Here is a 23,379-nt window from a genome sequence, read left to right on the forward strand (position 1 = left end):
TTGCATTTAGCACACAGTAGGCATTAAATAAATGAAAGGGTCATCTTAACTCTTAGAATCTGGGTTCCTCGCCTATAAAGTGGAGAAATCACCCCACCTCTAGGTGCAAGGCACAAGGACATTTAGAAACATTATCAGCTAAAAATACCCAGACCCCAGGGCCGTCTCCCCCCATGCTCTGGCAGACTGAGCGCCGCACCCAGCAGGAGTCCTGACGGCTGAGTCCGGCATCTCTGGGGCGATCGTGCCGCATAAGTTTCTAGCCGCTGGTGAGCCCTTTGAGGTTTGAGTTACATTTTCACTTGGCAGAGTCTAGCTCTCTGATTCAAAGAGAAAAGCTGTCAGAGAGAAAGGGATAGGAAGAGAAGGGGGGAGGGTGTAAAAAAAAAAAAAAGTCTCCCACAGCTCGGGACTTGGAATGGCTCTGTGGAGACCAGGCGGGATGCATGCAAATCAGAAACACATGCATGAGCTTCCCTCCTGCACACGCGGGCTCCAAAACGAAGGCGCCAAGCCCTTGACATGCCGGCTCAGGACCGGCCAGGCTTGGGCTGAGGAGGACGACAGGGAGATGGAACCTGCACCTGTGTCCTCTCGTCCTGTCCTGGTGAAAGGGGAGAAGATGGGAGCAGTAGCTGGTTCTATGGCTCTACTCTTGGACTCTGAAGGGTCTTGAGACCTCTTGGATCTCCTGGAGGAAGACCAGGGATAGCTTAATGGGGGGACCAACTGGCACAGGGCACAGGGCAGCAGAAAGAGCATGGGCTTTGAAGGCAGGAAAACTTGAGTTAGCATCCTATGTCCCTTACTAGCTGCGTGACTTTGGGTAAGTTACTTAAGCTCTCTGTGCCTGAATCTTTTCAACCAAAACAAGAATCGTGGTCACTGTCCCAACAGGCTTTTGTGAGAATAAAACCAAATTTTGTATTTTATTTATCTATTTAATGACGGATTGGTTTGGTCCCTTATACTTCTTTTCTTTCCAGAAAGGAGATAAGACAGCTCCTTAAAAGAGATGTAGTATATTAAAGAAATCGTGGCAAAAATAAACTAAGAGTTGAACAGAAATATAACGCTAAGGCTGTGTTAGTACACAAAACACGCACAGCTTGGACTCTCGCACCGTTATTGAAGTTGGTTAGTTAATTTGTCTCTGAGCTTCTGGATGGCCAAACTAAAGTAGAAACCATCGTTAATAAGATTCACATTATTGATTTAAAAAAAAGTTTCTCCTGAGAGCAGCCTCCCTTGACACTGAGCCCAGAGGTTCTGTCCTAGGGGTCATGGACTGGGAATGAGCAGAGAGCGGTTCTTTGTTGCACTGGACTATGCTTCTTACGCTGGCTGTCAGTGGAAGGCATCGTAAGGGACAGGGTGCACCTGTCTTGGGTCCCAGTGCACAGCAGGCGCTCTCTCTGATGGGCTGCACGTAGTGTTGGGGTGATTGTCTGCTTGCAGGAGAAGGGCTGGTGATCGAGGGTGGCTTTCATCTCACGGCCGTCCTCTGTGGCTTGATCTCACTTCCTGGGAACTCGACCTGTTCCTCTCTCCCTGCTAGTCTGAAGGCTGTGTGGGGGACAGCTCTCTGTGGCTCTGAGATGGGGACATAGCGGGCTGCTCTTAGGAAGCCCGAACCCTCCTCCCGGGACTCTGCATACTTGGTGCAGGGACATTTCATCTCTCTGGGTTCTGTCGCAGGGAGAAAACATGTGGGCACTCTGTAATAACTCGACCACAGCTCCCTCCTGCCCTCCTCTCTTTGTTTTTCCTTCCTGGGCAAACGAAAGGCAGAGTGAACGAAAGTTTCTATTCTGATGGGAAAACTCACTCCGGCCTTGTAATGAGCTAGAATAATTGATTTGTCGATGAAAACCGAGTCTGTGGAATTGATGCTTAGTGTCAAAACAGTCCAGATCACTTTGGTACCAATTCATTGTCGCTGGAGGGAAGCCGTTAGCCGGGAGTCCAGAGAGAAAGGAGCGGGCTCCGTTGAAACATGAAAAGCTTTGATTGTGCTAAAGCTCTCCAGCATGGCACTGCCCTGGTGGGATTTGGTTTCAGTGCTCCAGATAGAAGGTCCTGGCGAATATCTTCTTTCTTTCCTTTCTCATGAGGGTAGAAATAACTTGGCAATTGCCCTGTGGCAGCTACTGTTTGAACGTGGATATTAGTTTAATCTGGAGTTCTGTTACTCCTTAAATGTTTAGGGGTTTGGCTGAGGCCTTTGTGTTCTTATGATGCAATAGACAGTGAAAAATGGACTACGGATGTTTCTACTCATTTTAGAAAGGAAAAGGATTCTCGGCCTCCTTTCCCCCATATCCTGCCCCATGTCCGTTTTTATTCCTCTTCTGACTGCAGCTTCTGATGAGAATGACCAGTTATTTTGACATCTGTGGACAGAAGCCATGGGGTGGAGGAAAAAGAGAATATACTTTAGGGTCAGACAGATGGATGGGGGGGATGTTCAAAGCCTGGCTCCTTCACCATGAGCCATGCAAATTTGGGTGAGTGTTTCAGAGTTCTGTTTCTTCCGCTGTGACATGGGGCTATAGACACTTACTCCACAGAGCTGAGACAAAGATTAAATGACATATGATGTACATGTAAAGTGACCATTATAGTACTGTTATTATTTTATGAAAATACTATTGACTTAAAACAATATACTCTTAAAGAATTCCTGCAAAATTCTGAGAGGATACATTTCTTGTAGGAGGAAGCTAGTTACCCCTTGGGGGAACCTAGTGTCCTTTTATCTTCGTGAGTTTGTGGAAGGGGTTGGGCTCTGTCCTCTTGTCATCTAGAGAAAGGCACAGAAGAAGGGGGATGCTTGTACCATTCTATGGGCCAATTGACACCATCTGATTCTCTGGTTTTATCTCTCCAACAAGTAGGGGGTGTATTGTCATTTGAAAGACGAGGAAAAAAACTTATATACTGAGGCACTTGTCCCAGATCATGCGTTGACTCAGAGAGTCCAGTCTGGTAGCCTCCACGGTTCAAGCTCTTTTGACTTGACTAAGATGCTGCTCACGACTTCTGATGGTGGTGGGAGAAGGGTGGGGTCTTCCTCATCTCCATTGGAGACCTGCATTTGGGACGCTCATTATTTTGGTGTTGGCTTCTTTCCCAGATATTTCTTAAGCAGATGCTGTGTCAAGTGTTGTGGGAGGTATAAAAGAACTCCTGTCCTCAAGGAGCTAACAGTTTATTTAGAAAGACAGACAGATACATGAGCAATTTTTTAAAACGGAGAAGAAAGAGAAAAGGTTGCGAAGGAGAGTTGAGTGCTTTTCTTTTGTCCTTTATTTGCATAGGCACTGTCAGGCACAGGGAGAGGACCATACACACAGTAGGTCTACAATAAATGTCATCTGGATGAGTACAGCCTCTCTCCCGATCGTCATGCCCCAAATCCCAGAAATCCTACTTCTGGTTTCCCTGGACTTAACACTTCTAGTCTTCAGCGCACAGTCAGTCCTCGGAGTGACAATCCAGGAAGCTTGCTCTGTGATAAAGGTCAAGCTGTGTGAGCCAGAGGAAGTTACCTATCAGCATAGGTAACACTAAGAACAACAACTAGGCAGCTGTTGAGGCTGACTGAGGGCCAGGTGTGTCTGCACCTTCATTCAATCCTACAACTACGGATGAGGTGGATACTTGCTGTAGACTCAATGTGTATGTCCCCTCAAAATTCACGCGGAAACCTACTCCCCAATGTTATGATGTGAGGAGGTGGGGCCTTGGCAGGTGATTAGGTCATGAGGGTGGAACCCCCGTGAATGGGATTAGTGCCCTTATAAAAGAGACCCCAGGGAGCTGCCTTGTCTCTTCCTTCACATGAGGACACTGCAAGAAGATGGCTGTCTGGGAAGCAGGAAGCTGGCCCTCGCCAGAAACTAGATCTGCCAGTGCCTTGATCTTGGACCCCACACTCCAGAACTGTGAGAAATACGTCTCTTGTTTTTCAGCCACCCAGTCCCTGGTTACATAGTGGCCCGTGCAGTCTAAGACAGGATTCTTAATACCCAGTCTATGGATGAGGAAGTTGAGACGTGGTGATGCTGCTAGTCTATGTCTCCAGCTGCACGAGGCAGGGGGTGGGGGTAGGGAAGGCACAGCTCAAGCCAGGCCCAGGGAGAACCTGATGACATGGGGACACCTGGATGTGAGGCCACCTGGTGTCAGAGTTGGAGGGTGCCCTGACTGGCTTCGGGAGGAGGGTAGGACACCCCCTCCATCAGCCCCACGTCTGCCCGCCCTTCCCGTGTCCTCTCCGTCCTCTGGCAGGCACGGCAAGGGTGCTGGGGTCTGCGGCCACTGGGACAAGGCAGGCTCCAAGGAGCCCTCGCCGGCTGAGCACGCGTTTCCCTTGTCCCAGAGCCTCCGGAGAATTTCTGGCAAGTTAACAGGCTCAGAGCGATGGGGCTATCGATGGCGCTGAGAAGAGATATTTTCACCTTCGCTCTCTTTGTTGCCTCTTCCGGTGATTCTTTCGCCCGCCCATCCTTCTCCTCTTCCTCTTTTGACTCCTCCGACTTCTCTGTCTCCTTTTCTCCTCTTCCTCCTTGGCACCCTCTTCCTCTTATGCATTCCTTTCCCTTTATCCTCCTTCTCTTCTCCTTTCAACAGTTGTTTTTTATACAGACACACATATATAAACCCATATATATAGGTATATGTATGCAACGTAAGGTTACTCAACTACATATTGTGTAACATACACAGACATACATGTATGTGTACACACATATAGATGTCCACACACATACATCTATAAAATCAGTGTCATTACATTTCCAGACGTGTCCTTCTGCTCAGACTATAGGAAGCCCAGAAGGCAGCCCGCCCCGGCCACTGGAGACTGGAGGGTAAACTGCAGAAGGGGGAGGGGATTACAGCTCCACAAAGGCCGGGCTTTTAGTGTCAGAGACCACTTGGGCTAGAAGTTTCTTTCTGATATTAAGTCACTCTGTGATGCTGGGAAAATTACATTATTTCTCGGTTTCTTCTTTATGTGGAAAATAAAACCTATATACTACAGAGATGTAGTGATGCTCAAATAAGGGTACTAGGAGAAATACAAACGCAAGTCATTATTTTCATTACGCATTGTTTATTCACCCCCTCGTGTGAAACAACCTCACAACAATTGTGCCCCTGGGGGTGGGCAGGGAGGGAAGAGGGGAGGAGTGTGTGTCGGGAGAAGGCTTCTCTTTATAAAAAGGAGAGTGGCTTTGACTTAATTCCTGTTGGATTGCTCACTCTTGCTGTCTAAAGACATAGTCCTTAATTTTCTTTTAACTCATGCCCAACGGAACATTTGTCTGACTTTTGGTAATTTGTATAATTAAAATGAAACATATTTCCTTTTTCCAAGTATAACATTGTTTTGCAACACCCAGCCTGCTTTCTCAAACGCCTCCTCCCAGAAATGCGGATCTGCCCCGGTCTTGGGAGGTAGAGATTGGAATTGACAAACTGCTCACCTTTTCTGAGCCTCAGTTTCCCCCTCTGTGAGATGGGGATGGGACGCCCATCCCAGGCTGTTGTAAGGAAACAGAGGTTCTGCGTTCAGGGGTGCGTCATTCAGAAGGGGGGTTCCTGTGACTCAGGTCAGAACAGCAGAGGCCAGGCAGGGGTCCCTCAGTAAAACAGTTTCTCTCTGGGGACTGTCCCCTGGAGATTTCCTGAGATATTTTTTCTCACCCTCAGGAATCTGGCCGAACGCCAGGGCTGCCTGTCGTGAGTAGTCTTGTTTGCTTGCCGTTTGCAGAGTGTCAAGGGGTAAAGGACTGGCTTTGACTATTCAGTCTTTGGGGTGGGTGTGGGGAGCTGCCTTGGGCCAGCGGTGTGGACTTTCCCCTCCCGTTTAGGAACCAGAGCATGCACGTATGTGACTCAGTGGGAATGTGTGTACCTGTGTGTGGTGGGCGGAGGTGGGGACCGTAACACTTCTCTGCGTGACTACTTCGTGCCAGCGCTCTCTTGCTGGCTGTGCTCTTACTTAACACTCAGTCGTGCCACTTGGAGGCATGATTATCCCCACCTTACAGATGAAGCCACTGAGGCTCAGAGATGGTATTAAATTCTTCCCAGTCACATACCTAGATCTGTGGCCGTGGAAGCCCAGGTTAGGGTTAGGAGGGAGGAATGTTTCCAGGGGCCAACAGGACAAATTTCTGAAAGCCTAAGCCTTTTCCTCCCTGTTGGCCCATTTCCTTGAGCAGAATAAATTTGGGGAGGGGGGTGACAACAGTGACTGGCCGCTAGTTGTGCCCATCAGGAGGCCTGGGGTTTTGGATCTGCTGAATAGGGAGTTAGCCATTCAGAATGCAGCCTCCCCTCTCCAAGCTGTGCACGGCCATCCCTCCCAAGAACCAGGGGTTTTGATGGGTGGATTGGGTCCCCGCCTCGCCAGTCTTCCCCTTCGACTTTTGCAGGCTGTGGTTCCTTGGTCTGGGATGTTCAGCACAATGGCCATAGGCTAAAGCAAGAGGATGCTAGAGGGGAAAGTAAAAAAAAAGTGTGGACTTTAGAGTCCACAACAAATCTAGGTTCAAATCTTGTTCTGTCACCTTCCAACTGTATGGCTTCAGGTAACCATGGCTCCCCTTTGAGCCTCTGTTTACTCATCTGTGAAATGGGGATGATAATTTCCTGTGCTATGAGAGTGAACCCGATGAGGAGTCAAGACGTGCCCAGCACGGAGCACAGAAAGTTCTGCCCTTCCCTCCCCCAGCTGCTCGGGGTTAAAAGCAAGCGACATATATTTCATGAGCACTAAACTTCACTTGGAGAGAAAAAAAATAAGAAACAGAAAAGGAAAGACAGACGGATGGATCCGGATCTGCAGAGGGTTAGTCACCTCGAAAGTGATGCTCGGAGCTGTCCTCACCAAATGGCGTCTCCATAACAGATCACGCCCAGAGGCGTGGAGGATGCTCTCCCGTCACCCCAAGCCCTGCGCTGGGCCTGGAGGGCATCAGGATCCTGTTTTGATGAGGGGACATGAGGCCATGGTCTTGCTGGCTACGGAGGCAGAAGGAGCCCACCAGGCTGGGGACCCCCGCCCAGCTGTCTGGAGTTGAGGAACTGAGCCCACTGTGGGGTTCTAGTGCCAAAGAAACAGAAACTCTCCAAGTTCACAACTGTGGAGAAACACTTCTTCAATTTGTTTTTAATCAAACTCCCCATGCCGACACTTGGGCTCCGTTCAACCATTTAAAAAGTTCCACTAGCAAATAAACACTTCGCCAAATATTTGCCCTTATGTGCTTTCAATAGTAAATACCAGCTATATTGCTCATCTCCTTATGTCACCCCGACGGCCCACCCCTAGTTACCCTGAGTTGAGTGGCCTCTGCCAAGATGGGTGGGACCCCTTCCTGACCTCCCACCATGGCAGCCAGGAGTGGTGAACTCTGACCCTGGTGGGGAAAAAACGTCCCTTCCCACCCTGGAGGCAAACTGGGGGTGCCAGAGATAGGGCAAGGAGGGACTTCAATTTTCATGGTACAAAGGGTGTTTGGGACCTTAAGTTATATAAAACACAACTACACACAGACACACATGCAAACACACACCATCCCACACAGCGACCACGGTATTGGTTAGCATTCCTTGGTTGTAAGCAACAGATACCGATGGGTTAACTTAGGTGAAAAAGAGAATCTGTTGGAAAAATTAAGATGAGCTCATAAGAGAAAAGGCAACAAGCCACAGGGCCAGGCAGGAGGGTGTCAGTAGCAGGATGAAGCATTATGCAGCGGCTGCCACTGGAAAGAGTCATTTCCCACCATTCTTAGCCTTGGACACTCTGCTCTGGAGCCAAATTCTAGAAAGAGAATTGCCGATTGGCCTTGATTGGGTTCTCCCTGTCAACCAGGAGAGGACAGGATGCCTTGATTGACAGTCCCTCCAGCCTTGGTCAAATTGCTTCTCAACTTTCTTCACATCCTGACACACATAGAATATTACATTTATAAGACATACTAGGGCAAAAGGATGAGGCCACTTCTGGCCATAGGTTGCTGCTAAACACTGCGTCCCCAAACAGGGCAGGGGGACTCAGCATCTCACACAGCTGCACCCTTTCATGGTGATCACTGGGAAGCCCCACTGCTTCCAAGAGGGAGAGGTGACCCCCAGAACTTAATCAGGGTGCCATCAACAACAGCACGTGGAATGGATGCTGAGTGCCCACCCCCGGCCCCAACACCCGCCACAGCATCTAGCATCATCCGTAAAGCGATCGGAGCTACTCCTTTGCCTCTCCCACCTCCCCACCTCATTCCTGCCACAGATATATTGGATTTTCCCACCTAACTCCTCTCTCCGTGCAGGGATAGCAAACAAATGCATGTATATCTCTGCTCACACATGACAAATCTCTCCTTTAAGAGACTATGGGTGTCTGAGGGCCCAGACTCATTGGTCATTCACTGGTGTTTAGAACAGTGCTCTGCACGCAAATCAATCTTCAAAACAGACCCCAAACTTAGCCAAAACCTCTGCTTCAGATGTACCATACACTCAGACCCATTGCTCACAGGTCTGCTTGGGGGGCCCTTCTTCACTAGTCGGGCCCTCTACTGAAGGAGACCCTTGACGGGTATTTATAAAATGAATGAAGACAACAGTAGGGTGGATTCTCCCCAAATAATAATCAGGCCAAGGCATCAGATAATCCAAAAATGTTCACGGTATTCTTGGTTTTTCAAGCCTTGACATCTGGAATCTCTTAGGAAAACTTGATCCAGTCTGCCCTACTCTTGGGCTGGCAAAACTATAAGGTTGAAGAAATAAAGGCAGAACTGCTCTGGGATGACTATGCACATCGATGGAGAAACGGGATTTCATTTACAAAACATTTTAATGGAGTCTCAGGAAGGAAGAAAACTAACTTCTGGGGAGAGCTTACCTGTGCCAGGTAATTGCACTTGTATTATGTCACTGGGTCTTCTCGGCAAACCTTTGAGATAGGCCCCAAGTCCCAGACAGGGGCTGCTCCTTCAGCTTGGAGCGCAGACAGAGGGTAACAGGAGCAGAGCTGCAGCTGACCTGGGAGCTACTTAGATCTGGGGTTGTTTTGTTATGGCAGCACGGCCTACGAAAGCGGACTAATTAATAGAGTCCCCGATGGCATCGTGGGGCTGTCACACTGACCGTGACTGCTTCTACTTCCAGACTTCTTGCTATGTGAGAGAAAGCAGCTCCGCTTCGGCTAAGCTACCGTTACGTGCGACTATGGCAACTCTATCTAGTATCATGAAGGTACTGGGTACATTTACACTTAATAAATAAATGGTCACTATTATTAGGGTAATACACAGATATGCATTTTAGAAAAAACTCAACTTGTGCAAATCTATATTTATTAATGAAATAAATTGATGGAAGATTTTTTTTCTTATTTTTTTTTTTTAAAGACAGAGTCTCCCTCTGTCTCCCTCTGCACTCCTAGGCTGGAGTGCAGTGGCTCCGAGGATAGCTCAGTGCAACCTCCAACTCCTGGGCTCAAGTGATCCTTCCACCTCAGCCTCCTGAGTAGCTGGGACTGCAGGTATGCGCCAGTATGCTTAGCTAATTTTTAAATTTTTTGTAGAGACGGGGTCTTACTAAGTTGCCCAGACTGGTCTTGAACTCCTGGCCTCAAGTGATCCTCCTGCCTCGGCCTCCCAAAGTGCTGGGATTATAGGTGTGAGCTACTTCACCTGGCCAATGAAGGATTTTTAAAAGGAAATTCTGCTTTGTTAAGAAGCCAGTTAATTCATGTATTTTTATAGAAAAAACTGGGCTCTGCAAAAGAGTATAAAGTCAAAAGTGAAGATTTCTCTCTGTCATCCCCTCGGTATTTCTCTCCAGAGATAATCTGGCTATCATACCAGAACAGTTTTCTATGGATGAGGGTCGGGCCTTGGGTGCAAAATTTAAGGAGGCCCTCACTCTCAAGCTTGTGCAGCGCAGAGTCGACACTTCCATGAGCCTGAGAGTGAGGGCCTCCTTAAATTTTGCTCCGTGGGTGCCCCACTTACTTCTCCCTGATCCTGGCCCTGCTAGGACACATTGCATGCATCCATGCAGACACTTACATAGTTGGTTTTCAAAACTGAAATCACTTCTATTTTACTGTGACTTGTTTTTCCTTTTTTTATGAAAAAGTGAATTAGGACTATCTATTTGCGTCAATTTCTACAATTCTATTTTAAACTTTTCATAGTTGTGTAGTATTTCTTATGATAATATAAAGGCACCATAATTTAGCCATTTCCCTACTGATAAACATTTGCGTTTTAATTTTGCTATCACAATGAATGCTGCCAAAAAGCATACCTGGGGCATAGACACTTGCAAGTATTTCCTGTGATAGATTTCTAAAGGTGGCAACGCTGGGGAAAGGAGTATTTTAAAATTTGAAAGCTATGATCCAAGCATCCTTCCAAAATTTTGCCCCAATTCATGTTCTCACCAATGGTGCAGAAGGATATAATAGTAGGCACTTTACATTAGAATTATCTGCAGGATTTCTTTAAATAGCCAGCTTTCTTGGTACTTACGATTTCCCCAAATTAGATTCACATGCAGTTTTCCAGCAGTCTGCTCTTGCATGACTCCAGACAGCCTGCCGAAATGTGTGCGCCGCCTTCTGAGCCAGCCCTTCCCCTGCTGTGGAGCTCAGCTGGGCGATCGTTGCTCTGGGTTTTCCTCCAGGCCTGGAGCGAGGGGTTCTGTGTTGTGCATGGGGCACTGGGCGACGTGCAAGGTTACACCACGGGTCAATATTTCACAGTTGCTCTCTAATCTTTCCAAAGATCGGAGCAGGATCCTAAGTCCTACCGGCTGGCATCAATAGCTACAGAAAACAACTTCTCCACTATAGAGGAGTTTTTTGAATCTCAATCTCTATATTTTTGAAGAAAACAATTTGATGTGAGATATTGCTAGGCGTCCTGGCCAGCAATTGACCACTTGAGATTCTTGAAATCCTCCACCCTCCTCCTTCTCCTGCACTTTTCCTACAATCTTGGATGGACGTCAACTTCTGTCCATTCACTTTATAAATCAGGAGTTGGCAAATTATGGGCTGGGGGCAAATCTGGTGTGCAGCCTCCTTTTATCATATAAAGTTTTATTGGAACACAGTCGTGCTCATTTGTCTGCAAATTGTCTATGGCTGCTTTTGCCACCGCAGAGTTAAGTATTTGCAGCAGATTATATAGTCTGCAAAACCTGAAATATCTAGTATTTGTCCTTTTATAGATAACGCATGCCAACCTTTAGCTCTAAATGTTTTTCAAATTTGTTCCCTTTTCTTTCTTATAGTAGTTCGTCACATCTTGCCTGGACCACTGCAGTAGCCACCAAGCTGGTCACAGATAGGGTGAGCTTTCTTAAATACAAATATAAGGATGGCAGAGCCTCAAATGCTTCCGTTTCTCCTGGTGCCTGTCACCTGAGTGGCATGCCACTGAAGGCCCTCGGAGTCTGCAGGCTGTCTGCAGCCGTCTCTCCACTTTCATTTACCTGCGTGCACCACGCATACTCCGTGTTCCAGTCCCTACAAATGATTTGGTTTCCCAAACATGCCCTCGCTGTCTCACCCCTTTGCTCTGTATCTATGCTTTGCTTGTCCCCTTGCCTGATGTGTCCCTTCCTGTGTACCTGGTGAACTGTCACGTTTTCAGTGATGCATTTGCTGACTCCCTCATTAACAAAGGTGTTTATTTCTTCCTCTTTGCTCCCTCAGGACAGGCCTCCCTTGCAGAACTTCCATGGCATTATTTGTACTCATGTGTCTTTCCCAGTCTCCTCATGGACTGTGAACTCCAGCATGCAGAAAGCTCACATTACTCTCCTCTGCATCTAACAGGGTCTGGCCCATTTAATACTAAAGAAATGTTTGTTGAATGAATAAACACTAATATTCATTGAGGTCTTGCTCTTGATCAGTAGTGTCTAGCAGAAGCCTCACCACAGCTTTGTGGCATAGACGCTGTTACGTTCCCACTTTATATATTTGGCAACTGAGGGCACAGAGAAGTTAGGTCACTTGCCCAAGATCACAGAGCTGGCATAATTTGAACCCTGGCAGTTAGGCTGCATGGTACATCTCGAACCCTAACTCCCACGCTAATGAGGAACAAATGAAGGAATGCACGAACGAATTCAGTGAGACTCCGTGAGCTGAAGATAGGGAAGGTAAATGCCGCACGACCTCACAAAACCCATGAGTAGGGTTTATGAAAGAAAAACACAAAGATTCCAGGAGACCTGGCAGGGATGGAGGCTGTGAAGAATCAACAGCCCACAGAGTTCAAGGAGAGTTTAAAGCAAGTGAAAAATCAGACCTGTGAATTGCTGGGGGTGCTTGAAGAAGGTGTGGGGCCATAGTTGCACAAACAAGGCCTGCCCCTCTGCTTACTGGGTGAAGGAAATAAAGGCGCCAACCTTAACATTTATGGCACGCCTCCTGTATGCCTAACAGTATGCCAGTGAAATGCACACATGCTGGCACACTGAACGAAAATGACCTCTTTCCCCCCAAACGTTTCTGATTCAATACATTTTCATCAAACAGCTATTATGTGCCAAACCATTGAACGAGATACTGAGAGAAAAAAAAAAAAAATGAATAGAACTCTAGGAGTTCCCAGTCCAGGAGGGGAGACAGATGAGTATATAATTCTAACAATGTGCTCAGTGTTATCAGAGAGAGAAAGCCAGGAGCACAGAGGGGACTTAACTCTGCCTGGAGATGCAGAAGATTTCAAGACAGCAATGACTGGGTTTTGACGGATGAATAGAAGTTTGCCAGGCAGACAAGGCAGGAAGGGCTTCCAGAGAGAAAGCCCAGTTAGTGCCAAAGCACAAGGAGCAGGTATGTATAACAGCTACAGTCCTGGTCTAGTCTAAAACAAGTGCATGTGTTGTGTAGGATGCACGTGGGCAGGGAAGATAAGAGTTAAGGTGCAGCTAGGGCAAAGTTGAGATGAGGGGTGTATTAGTTATTTACGGCTGTGTAACAAACTACCCCAAAAGTTAGCAGATTAAAACATTAAGCACTTACTGTTTTCCAGTTTCTGTGGGTTAGGAATTTGGGAGTAGCTCCACTAGGTAGTTTTAGTTTGGGAATCTCTTGTGGGGTTGCCATCACGATGAGGCGGAAGTCTTGGTTTTCGGGTGGAGAACCCAATTCTAGGATTCACTCATGTGCCTGGGCAATTTGTGCTGGCTTTTGGCAGGGGGCCTCAGTTCCTCACCAAGAGAACCTCTCCATAGGGCTGCTCGAGTGTCCTTGTGACGCAGTAACGGGCTTTCCCCGTGGGAGTGATCCAAGAGCGAGTAAGGTGGAAGCAGCATCTCTTACGACCTTACCTTGGAGGTCACATGCTGTCACTTCCACCACAGCCTATTGGCTATGCAGGTCTGCCCTCTTCCCTGTGGGAGGGGGCTGCACAGGATGGGGGCCCAGGAGAGGGGATCGTCGGGCGCTGTCTTGGACGCAGAAATGGCTCTTGGGCTAGCTGGGGGCGGGCAGGTAGTGTGGCGCGAAAGAAAGCGTGCAAGGTTTGGAGAGAGAAACTGATTAACTAATAGTCATCCTGCCTCCACGAGCCTCAGCTCCTCATCTGTGAAATGAGACTCATAATCCAAACGCTGATGGATAGTGAAGGTCATTTGAGAGAAGCCTCATAAAATGCTTTTTGGGAACCATAAAGCACTCTATTGTGGAGTCGCACAGTGGCTGCGTACACAGGAGGGATCGTTACGAAGTTCCATATTTCATCTGGATGGGAAGTTTAGCCTTGATGACTCTGGGACCACTTCACGAAAGACACTTCATCCTTTATTTCTGTGGCTGTAGAAATCCAATAAATAACATTTATTGATCTTCTACTTCTACATGCCAGGAGTAGAACAATAATAATTTCATTTCATTCCCTCAATGATGCTGAGAAATGGGATCTAGAAACCGCACTTTTAAGTGAGGAAACCGAGGCTCAGTGAGGTTAAATAACTTGTTCTGAACCTTGGGGGAACCTGGGACACAAGCGCAGGCCTGCCTGACTCTGAGGCAAATAAGAGATGGGCTCAGCAGGACTGAGCAGTGTCCCACCTGTCCGTATCAGGGACAGCCTCATGGCTGGGATTCTGCAGGTCCGTGGCAAGGGGAGGGTGGATGGTGAGCAACAGGCCCTCTCCTACCCCTGCATGCCCTAAAGCCCTTGGCCCTGAATTGATGAAGGGTCTCCGTGTGTGTGTATGTGTGTGTGTGTGTGACCACACTGGCAGCTGCTGCCGTCCCAAAGCTGGGGATTAGGGTGACGAGTCCTACAGGGCCCTCCAGCGCTGGATGCAGGCCAGGGCTGCAGTGGGCCTTGGGCTCCTGGGAGCACGGCTCCCAGGCCATTCTCGGAAAAGCATTTGCAGCAAGGCCACTCCAGGTGCCAGGCCAGGCCATCAATCCCTCACTCTTCGGAGCAGCGAGTTTATAAAGTAGCAATTAAATAAGAGCTCTGTAAGTGCTTCTGGGAACTGCCCTGAATGCATTTTCCAAACATAAATAACGGGGACCTCCACTCCGAGCAAAGCACACGCAGAGCAGAGAAGCAGCGCCGAAAAGAAGGGAGCCCTGTTGTGCTAACGAGTTGGGCTACGTGCCCCTGGTGTGCACGTGTGCTCCGTGTAGGTGGCAAGTCCATTTGTCTTGCCTGCCTGGGTGGCATGTCAGCCTGCCTGGACAGGTCGTGGTGAGGGGATGGTGGCCATGAATCCTGCTCCCCTGGGAAGGCAGAGCATCGTTGTTTCAGAGACAGTGATGGTGACTGCAGAAGCACCAACAATGACAGCTTCTATTCACTGAGCACCTACTATGTGCCAAGAGCCCACAGATCCCATGTTATTGGGAGATTTAGAGATTTGTCCATGGTGACAAAACCTGCGAGGTGGGGGGCAGGGTGGCAAATGATAACTTCTTCAGCATCTCACATTTATTAGGCTCTTACTATATGCCAGGTATTCTTTCTAGGAGTTTTATATGAATGAACTTACAAGTCTGTGCCAACAAACCTGTGCGGTAGGTACTCTATTATCATATTTCAAGGTGTGTGTGTGGGGGGGAGAAAAGTTAAGTCTCCTGCCCCGGTTCACCCCCAGCCTGCATCTGAGCCCAGGCAGACTGGCTCCAGAGCCCTGCTCTCAACCATCACCGTGCTCCCTTGGAGCATCGCTCCTGAGCCCTGGCACTGGGGGCCACCCTGCCTTCCCAGTTCAGGTTTGATTATTGTCAACTGTCTGTCTCAGCCCAGCCATGACCAGCACAGTCTGGTTCAGAGAACAGTATCGGCTAAGTCCTCCCTGCCTGCCCCTTCCCGCTTAGTGGGCCCTCCCCATCTCAGGTGTCTGGTCTAGCCTTGGCCACCTGAATGCATCCTCCCACCCACGTGAGCTTGGGGGGATCCCGATGGGCTGTACTCGCTCTGCTCTCTCTCCTCATGCCTCTGCCTGTGCTGGTCCATCCCTGGATGCTCTTTCCCTACTTGTCCACCTGGGGATTTGGAGTCGATGATGAAGCCTCACTCGCTCCTAGGAGGATTTCCTGCCCACCACCTCCACTTCCATCCCCACCATCGGCTGAACCGGCTGCCCTTCCTCTGTGAATATACCTCCATCAGAACACAGCGGAGGTGTGATCCTCTGCTGATCTGATCATTATGGATTCTCTAGCCTGTCTTGCATGAAACAGTGTTGACTGTCCTGGTACCTATAGCTCCTCACGTGGGGCCTGGCACACAGTAGGGATTCAATGTGGAGCCATTTTCCAAAAAGTGTGGATGCATCAGACCGTGCCTGATCCTGAGTTCCTGAGAGCTCCGGCCATCCTGCCTGCTCCATCCTGCCAGCGTGCCAGTAATAGGGCTCGTGGGACGAGCCCGACCTTGGCTCTGCCGTTAACTTGCGTGTGACCTTGGCCAAGTCACTCTACTTCTCTGGGCCTCCTCATCTGTAAAACAGGAATGGTTATTAATACATCTTGCTGGCAGATAACCTGAGGGCCAAAGAGGGTACAGAAAGCAAAGACACCCAGAACCTAATGGGTACTTAATAAATATTCCTTCCCCACGCCCTTTCCCTTACCTGTGAATGGGGCTGTCAGGATGGGGACCATTGGGTGACACTGTGAGAAGCGCTTTGCAATGTACGTCTCTGCAAGTTTATCGTCTTCCCTCACTCCACTAAGGGGTGTCTCATTGTTCGCTGCAGAAGACCGCAGTGTGCACAGCAAAGCTGCTCCCTGCCTTTGTTGGGGCTCTGAAGCAGACTTTGGCCACTGACTCTTCGCATGTCACAACCGAATGCCCTTTTTCCAGCAGCCTCCACGCCAGAGGATGCCATCGCAAAAAACCCATCAAGAATCTGGCCCCTGTTCACTGCCGAGCCCAGAGTCAGTGATTTCCCTGTCTCGGACTCCATCGAAGTTGCCAGTGATTAAGAAACTCATATATTTTCACACTCATTAAAAGAAACATGATGTTCACTTTTCCAAGAAAAGCCATCCTTGTTTGTAGACCCTGTAATATATTGGGAACGCCTCTTAATTGGCTTCTAGGTCTCAGTGTCAGAAGTCAGACCCAAGTTTGTTTATTGACACAAGGAAAAAAATAAAACGTCGTATAATTAGTTGAGTGACTGACTCTAAATTCAGTAACTCCCATCGGTATGTGGCCTTGTCAGGGTTTAAGATTCCATTTTGGGTTATGAAAGAGGCCGGGTCCCAGGTAGTCCAGACACGGGCCGCACTGCATCATAGCTATTGTACAAACGGGCTCAGTGTGCTGTTTGTGTTAAGATGGAAAACTTTTACATGTTTGATTTTTATGCAAGTCAATTAACTTGTTTTTTATAACTGTAAGGGCTTGCTTTGCAAATAAGATTACTTACCACTATAAATTATGGGAACATAGGGACCTATTCAGACAAAATGTTACACACCCCTGCCCCGTGCACAGGCTGCAGGCCGGGCTTCTGCAGGGGAGCAGCAGAGGCAAGTGAGACGGAGAGGCGAAGGAGGAGGGAGGGGCTATTTTGGTGCCTTTTGAGGGGCCCTTCCAAGAAAGATGCAGAGGGGGAGTGGGGGGCCTGGGGAGTGAAGCAGAATACCCTTCTCTGTGCTCACCCCCCACCCCGACTCCCCCAGGTCGTCCAGAGCTGGCCAAGACCTTTCCTTACGTGGCAACGCAGGAATCTCTTGTTGGAGGTTTTTATTCCCCCGCAGATGTTTGCTTCTTAGTGACAGGGCATTCCCCTGAAGCTTGAAATTTTGGGGCAGGGTTAAGTCTGGGCTTTATCCTCACTGTCATTTGTCACCCTTCCTGCAGTGATGGCCCACTCCCAGCCCAGCACTCAGTGGGCAGCCCCTTCCCACAGCAAGCAGGGTAGGGGCGAGGGCAGGGCAGAGGGCGAGAGGGGAAGAGGAGCAGGAACTCCCGCAGGCTGCCAGCAGTCTACCATGGGGAGGGGACTGCGTGGGGAGGGGGCCAGGTGGGACTGGGAGATCCAGGCTTTGGTCCCTGTGACTTACTCCCACCCTGCATGTCCTTAGTGGAGGGCACTGCAGCGCTACACATGAGTTCTGGAACTCAAAGTCGGGACTCTTGTTTCTCAGGCCCTTTTGTAAGTTTGGATGGATTACTTCCTGTTCTGGGTCTCAGGTTTTTTTTTTTTTTTTTATCTGTGAAATGGGAGCAGACACCCCAGCCCGGCATTCCTCCTAGGGGTGGGTTGCCATATGTGATCCTAACAAGGTAATCTTGCCTCCCAGGCCTGTGGACATTTGGCAACATCCAGAGACACTTTCGTTGTTACAACTGGGGGCGGGGTCCTGGCATTTGGACATAGAGGCCAGGGATTCTGCTAAACATCCTACAAGGCACAGGACAGCCCCTGCCCCCACCCTCCAACAAACAATTGTCTGGGCCAAGACGTCAACAGTGGCGAGTTTGAGAAATTCTGCTTCTCCGAGGCACGTGAGGGAAAAGGAGACCTTCTGGGGCTGATGGGTGTTTGGGACAAGATTTAATTTCCTGAAGAATCAGTACAGAGTATCTAGTCACTCAGAGATAAAGGGACAAGTCTTCAGCAGCGGCAACAACAACACTAAAACCCCCGCACAAATAAACGGGAGTCACAGCACGGTTCGGGACCCTGCGGCTGACTCAGTGCTTTTAGATGCACATTGCACTATCTGGAGCCTCCCGGCCACTCCACAGCGGCAGCTAGGGAACTAACAATGACAACTATAATATCCTAATAAGGATTAGGATATTATTCCTATTCTGCTGATGAAGAAACTGGGGCTTAAAAATATGAAGTCGTTTGTCTACACACGGCAAAGTCCTCAAGTGCTGGGTCCTTTTCCCGTATTTGGTGAAGAAATCAGGATGCGTATTATCACGAGACAACTGATTTGAGGCAAAGTCAAATGTCATTGTCAAACGTCATTGTCAGGCACGACTGCACTGCGTTTGCAAATACTTCCCAAAGGGAGGCCTTCCTTCTTAAGATAATCACTGTCCTGCAACGCCTGGGGCACTCCTCGGGTCATAGGTTGTGGCTTCCACGTCTGTCACCTCCATTGAACTGGGGGTTCTTTGAGGGCAGGGGCCATGTCCTAATCGTCTTGACAGGCCTCTTCAAGCTGCAGTTTCCTTTTCTAGAAAGGGGACGTGGCTCCTACCTCACCAGGTAGACCTCCATTGCGTGTGGGACTCTCGGGTGAAATAAGAACCTTGACTTTCTCTCGTGCCCTGAGCCTCCGTGTCACCCCCTTCAATCTCCCCCCTCGCTTGTTTGATATCACCTTTGGGTGCCAAGTGGTGTAGAAGGCAAAAGGTTTGCGTAGAGTGTGAGAAGAGCCATTAAACTCTGAGGATTTTATTTTATTTTTGAGAACATGGCTTATGGAAAACAGAGCTGCAGGTGTCCAGGGGAATTGGTCTTTGAGGATCTAGTTTTCCTAAGGAATGGAAACCAGTGGTGAGATTTCAGCTTGAAGTCACTTTCTGCTCCGGCTCCTTCAATCACCAAGGAATCAAGTGTCCCCAAAGAGATGAAAATTCAAGCTGCTCCTTGGTGGATCTGGAGCTTAAAAGACAAAAGCTTTGTTCTCCAGATCGTCAGTGGTTTTGAGGGCATACCTCATGCATCCATTCATTCATCTGACAAATATTCTTTTCGCATTTTCCGTACAAAGAGCTGTGTGCCCTTGGGCAAATTAGCCTCTGTGACTCTCAGTCTTCTCTTCTATAGAACAGGAATAATAAAGTTTGCATCAAAGGGTTAAGTTTCTGGCATATGGCAAATACTCAAGAAATGATAGCTTTTATTATTATATTCTTATATTATTATAAGCTGTGCATCTCATAGCAGCAGTCAAAGCATAAAAGACATTTAAATATATTTATTCAGCAACATACAAACAGGTATTAACTGCTACCCTAGTATAGGTTGAGGACACTAAACACAGCCCCTGTGAATAATCTTGGAAGGCTTCCCAGAGGAGGTGAGACGTGAGTCTCCAGTAAAGAGAATTTTAGATCTTAGAGTTAGAACCAAGATTAAGTAAGATCCATCCCTTGTCACCATACTGGCACAGTACAATTATTTATGATTTTCTCATTTTTGAGTTGAAGAGATGGGAAGTAAGTGAGACGCAGCGTCTTGCACCCAGGCACTAGACACTATTAATACTTCTTTTTCACATATGAGAAAACTCAGGCACAGAGGAGATACTTAATTCACCCCCGTTGACACACCATTAACCAGCAGTGGATCCCAAATAGGACTGCAGGTAGCCTGGCTCCGGAGGCTGGGATTGTACCCTCTAGACTGAATGGGCTCAGAGGCTATAGTGAGAAGAATACTGGATTTGGAGTCAGATGAACCTGGCTTCTAATCTCTGCTCCAGCACAGACTATCTTGTGGACCTGGGAAAGGCACTTAACCTCCTGAGCTCTGGCTTCCTTATCTGGGAACTGGAAATGATGATGATATTCACCCTGTACGACACTTGAAAGGATGAGAAATAATGTACGTGGTTCCTTAGATAGTGTAAATTCTACCTTAGATTGTCATAGACTCTTAAACATCATGAGAACTTTTGCAAACATGACTGTATAGGATTTGCTTAGCTGCCCAGTGAGTATGGGGGAGGGATTTTTTCCTCCATTTTATAGATGAGGAAAGTGAGCCCGAGAAGAAGAGAAAGGTGAAGGAAACTCTTAAATTCTCGCATTTATTCAATAAATATCAGTAAAGCAGCTGTCATATTTATGTTAACTGATATCATTTATTCAATAAATATCAAACAGCATCACAACATGAGGGGTATAAGGATTGACCCCATTTTATTTTTTTTCTGGATAAGGGACTGAGGCTCAGAGAACTGTGTAACTTGCACATGGTCATAGAACTAACCCTGAGCAACGTTACAGTTTCAACCAAGGTATGTGTGGACCTCAGATGCTCATGGTGGAGTGATCTTCCCCCAGTTCTCAGAGGTGGTAAGGGGCAAAGTGGAGGAAGGCTCTCCCCCTGGTCTTCTGGGTCCAGATCCAGTCCCCTTTCATCCCACCATATGGTTTAGGCCTTCACATAAGTTGAATTCCAAATTCTAAGGAAGCATTGACTCATTCGCAAGAGGTTAAAAAGCCAGAACCCTAGAGGCAGGAAATACCACCTTCCTTGATTAAACTTGGGAAATCTGCCCATTATGGATAAGATTTGCTGTCTACAGGAAACCTTCCCAGACATAAACCGATCCTATCTTCCAGCCGAAGTGATTTGGAGATGGCTTAAGTAAGGAGATTTAAGGAGCAGACCCACCTACAAGGTAATCCGTGAAAAGGGACTGCTGACTTCGGAAAGTGCAATCTACCACCAAGTCTGTGAGGATGACGGGGGTGGCTCTATGATAAGTGCAATCAGAAGGTCTGCATGGGTGCTGACAAAGAGCAGGTGACCTGGAACCAGAGGCATGGGGTTCAAATCTTGGTTTCTCTGCCACTCAACTTCTCTGAGTTCAACCATCTTCATCTGTAAAATGGAGATAGCAGCGTCTATTTTTGTTTGTTTCTTTGAGAATCTAAAGAGACAATGGATGATTAAACTGTAATGTACACTTCTGTGATATTTTTTTTCCTATGGAAAAATCATGGAGAATAGAAAAAAGAATTGGTGAGTGAAAATATTTCTTTGTATTACTACCATAATCCAGAGGAGAGAAGTGCAGAATCCAATGGGGTTTGGACAACCTGGTCATTAGAAAAGTGAAGCGTGTCCTTCTTTTGGTGCATTTCATGATGACAATAATAATATACTACTTTGGGCTTTGCATGCTTCCACATACGGTTCTTATTTTCAATTCCCTGAGTTGATCGTGACCTCTCTTACTTTCGCTACAATGTTGTTACTGCTGGAACATCGCTTCTCTTTCTTTGCCAGACTAACTATTTATCCTTGAATATCAATTAGATATCTTATTCTCAGGGAAACAGTTCCTGATCCACTCTACTGCCAACCTGAGTGAAGAGGACAGCCCCAGTGTCCTCTGATCCTGTAGCTTATGTTGTAATCCTGTCACTCATCTGTATCTTCCCATCTTCTCTTCATAAGAGCTGGGGTTGGGTCTTGTTCACCTTGGACCCCCCTAAATCTAGGCATATAGAAGGTGCCCAATGGATAATGTCATATGAATGAATGAGTGAATGAATTTGATCTTCATGACAATTGCATAGGAAGGTACATAAAGCTAGAAGACACTGGAGAGATGGTCCAGGCCAACTCTCCACCTCAGATGAAGGAATCAAGTCCCCCAAATTAGCTAATAGTCCTGAAGGCATCCTTCCTATAGGTAGCAGAGCCTCACTGGACACAGACAGCCCTTTGACTGCCACAAGGCTGTTCTTTCTGTTCCACGTCTGTGGTCTCCAAGCAACCTCAGGATGATGTGATGTAGCTTGTGTTGGGCTGCTAACACTCCAGACAGTAGTCAAGTTTATGTAGTGGAAAGGACACTGGGGCTATCCTAGACTCCTCACTTTCTTTTTACCTTCTGTGTCTAATCAATCACCAACTCCTCTCAATTTACCTCCCAAGAAGCTCTTGCATCAATTCCCACCTTTCCATCCTAAATGCTCCCATGATAAAGGAACTCCCAATCTTCAACCCAGACATTGAAGAGTTTTCCTAATTTGTCTCTTTCCTTCTTATCTACCCTTTATATGATATATATATAACCCTTCCATGGCTTCACATGAACCCTTCAGTGATTCATATGAAAGTTTTCTCCACATGAGCACTTTAATGACTCCTGAAGACCTTGAAGATAGAGTCCAAATTCCTGAACATGGATTACAAGGCCCTCCATTGCATGGCCCTTGACTTCCAACCTAGTTTTTATTTTTCTGCCATTCCTAGGCTCACCCTCTGTGCTGCAGCAACTTTGAATTGTGTGGCGTTCCTAGTTCACACCAGTCTGTTTTGGATCTCCAGGCTTGTGGTCATGCCAGTCCCCCTTTCAGGAATGCCTCTCTTCTTCTCTTCTGCCTCCCCAGTTGGCCTGGCTCACTCCTACTCATCCTTCAACCTGTTGAAGCTCCTAGGCTGGACCAATATCTCACATAGCAACACTTGCCCACCTCAAGGTCAGGAACCATTTCTAGTGCAGCTCTATAGCTCCAGCACTTGGCTTAGCAAATGTATGTTGAATTAGACTCTACTAGGAGTTAAGACTGGAGTTTTAATCCTATCCCTTTACTAGCTGTGTGGCCTTGAGCATATCACTTGCCCTCTTTGGACTTTAATAGATATATATCATGTAGCTACTCTATTGTAAGCATGATGTAAGGCTCAATTGCCTCCACTGTGAAATGTGGAAGGATGGAAAATCACATTACATAATCCTAAAGGTCCCTTCAAATTCTAAATGACAGGTAGCACAATAGTGCCCCATTGTGATATGGTGTTAATATGCAAACGATGGCTTTGGGGAAGAATTGACTATATCTTAGTGGTCAAGAAACCAGACTTGGCATCAGATGAAGAGGTTATGAACAACTGATTGGTGTTTTCATAGAAGAATAATCTTGGGCCACTTGGAGACTCAGTTTCCTCCCCTCTAAAAAATACAGTGATATCGAGGCTCTCTTTGGGTTGATGAGAGCATCAACTGAGATGCTATGTATGATGTGTTTTGTGGACATTCATGCTCAGGGTAACTGTACAGAATGGTTATTGCTGACCTGTCTCACACGAGAAGGCATCACATGAACTGGGAGGTTCATCATCTGATAGGTGGTGCAAGGTACGGATTCT

This window comes from Eulemur rufifrons, chromosome 9, assembly GCF_041146395.1.
Source record: "Eulemur rufifrons isolate Redbay chromosome 9, OSU_ERuf_1, whole genome shotgun sequence".
NCBI classification, from domain to species: Eukaryota; Metazoa; Chordata; class Mammalia; order Primates; family Lemuridae; genus Eulemur; species Eulemur rufifrons.